The following is a 2,640-nucleotide window of genomic DNA, read 5'->3' as shown; positions in this document are numbered from 1 at the left end:
GAGAACAACTCCTCTCCCTGCAGGAAGGTCTCAAATTCAATCACTGGCATCTCCAGGTAGAGATGGAGCAGAACTCTGTCTGAAATCCTGAAGAGCCTTTGCCAGTTAGTGTAGGCAATACTGAGCCAGATGGACCAATGGTCCGACACGGTATAAGGCAGCTTCTTCTGTCTCTAAGATAGAGCAAGAATCTCATAACTTTGGTGCAGTAAGAGCAACCTTCTCCAAATCTGCCTTCCAGATTTTTTGGATTCCAACACGTATCAGCCAGCTGGGGCTGATGGGAGTTGTAGTCCAAAACATCAGGAGTGCACCAGGTTGGAGAAGGCTAGGTTAGGCAGGATCTATGGTGATTGAATTTAGGAAACACAAGGTCCCTCTCACTTCAAAATTGTTCTGATCAAATTGAGTAAAACTGAGAACTGGTTTACTGGTCAGATGGAAGGCTTGTAACCTGTAATAAAGATTTATAGATGAACTGCTCTGTTTGAACTCCAAAATATAGGGAGAAACATGGATGTGAAGAACTTTAGGAACACCCTAGTTGCAAATAGACAAAGAGTTCTCCTATTTTTATATGTGAGGCATTTAAGGGTATGGCATACTCTTCTTAAATTAGGGGGCTAGAGAAACTCTGATACACCTTATTACACCTTCCTTTTCCAGACAGTCTTCATAGCCTCTGTTGATCATTTTATTGGACAGCTTTAATTTTTCAATTATTAAACATTTCTAAACATTGCAATTTCCCTTAGGCAATCTATTATTCTTTTCTGTTTTTTTTTTAAACCTATATGTATTTTACATTATTTATTTTTTATTTGTGATTGGTGATCTATAAACAAATAAATACAAATATGTACAACTCACCTTCCCTCCAATGAGCTCAAAGTGATGCACATAGTTCTTTCCCTCCTGATTTTATCCTCACAATAACCCTGTGGGGTAGGTTATGCTGAGAGACAGTGACTGGGCCAAGGCCACCTAGCGAGCTTCAAGGCTGAGTGTAGATTTGACCCTGGTCTCCCAAATCCTAGTCCAACACTCTGACCACCACACCACACTGACTTTTTATATAATGAATTAATTTTAGCTACTCAGTAATACCATCAGCTTCCTCCACTCACCCCAATGTTTAGGCTACAGATACCCAGAGCCTTTATTTTTGCTGTGGGTCCCAACTTTTCAACTTCATTTGCTACACTTAACAATGTACTAGGAAATACACCTGGGCTACCAACAATGGTTTAGTGAATGTTGATGTACATGTTCTGCTTTCTCACACCTGCCTTGGATACCTCATTTCCTTCTATCAATAGCCTAATGTGCACATATGTGACTGTGCACACACACTAGTTGCTCTTTAATGCCTTGCTCCCTAATTATTACCACTTTTTTAAAGACATGGATTTAGGATACAGTAATTTCTTATTCAGTCCCCACAAAGGGAGAAGCAGAGATATTTTTAACCAGCTGGCCTGTCAAAGTGTTCTCTGTCTGATAGGTTCACAGTGCTGCTCAACCCACCTGAAGAACACATTGAACATTTTTATCTGGCCAACTCACTTCTGCACATTTGATATAAAAATATGTGTAAAACACAAGCACAGGAGACAGTACATAGTGCTACAGCGTGCACTGCACTGCATTAATGTACACTTTCAGATTTTAATAATGAGTCATCTGCTCCTTCAAAAAAAGGGCATACGAGGAAGGGGCAAAGCTGAGTGGTAGAGCACTTGCTTCCAGGTTCAATCTCCAGGTAGGGCTGGGAAAGTCCCCTGCCTGAAACCCTGGAGAGCTGCTGCCAGTCAGCATAGACAACACTGAGCTAGATGGACCAATGGGTTTCACTCTGTATATGGCAGCTTCCTATGTTCCCAAGCAGGAACATAGCAAAGCTTGTTACTATTTCTGGGTGGCAGAATCTGTTCAACTTTGAAGGTGCCTAGTGCAAGGACCCCTTCATCTCTCTGTCTGAAATGTGCCACACTTAGCCTCCATAGAAGAGGCTACTGTGCTTGCAAATTGCAATTCTGCTAAACAATAAAAAAGGACTAGATGGTCCTTCTAAGTCCCCAACCATTCCCTTCTGTTGGAGGATACTGCTGTTTGTCCAGACTCACCTGAACTAGTGTGCTGTCTCAGGTGCAGTGGAGGATGCTGTCCCATTGCCAGTGTTGATGAAAGTTTTAATTGCCAACCTAGTTGGCATCTGTACGTAGAATGGGAAAGTGGCACCTACTTATCCTCCTCCTCCTCTGGTAGCAAAATGTTTTGGATGAGCCCTGAGGACAGAGGAATTGGAGAAGTGAAGGTCTATGGAGGATATCCATGGCTACTAGCCACAATAGCTATGGTCTACCACTACCAGTTGCAGGGAATCACAAGCAGGGAGGGTCCTGTTGAACTTAGGACCTGCTTGCTGGCTTTCCATGGGCATCTCGTTGCCCACTGTGAGAATAGGAAGCTGGACTAGATGGGACGCTGGCGTCATCCAGCAGAACTCTTCTTATGCTTCTTATGTATAGGGATACAATAACAGCAATAATAAATAACAATGATAAATAATAGTCAATGCTTTTTGTGATGATACTCACTAGTATGGAGCACCAGAGCCTCCTTTTTTGCTGCCCATGT

Source organism: Rhineura floridana, chromosome 12 (genome assembly GCF_030035675.1).
Source record: "Rhineura floridana isolate rRhiFlo1 chromosome 12, rRhiFlo1.hap2, whole genome shotgun sequence".
NCBI lineage: Eukaryota > Metazoa > Chordata > Lepidosauria > Squamata > Rhineuridae > Rhineura > Rhineura floridana.
This window is presented reverse-complemented; position numbering follows the sequence as displayed.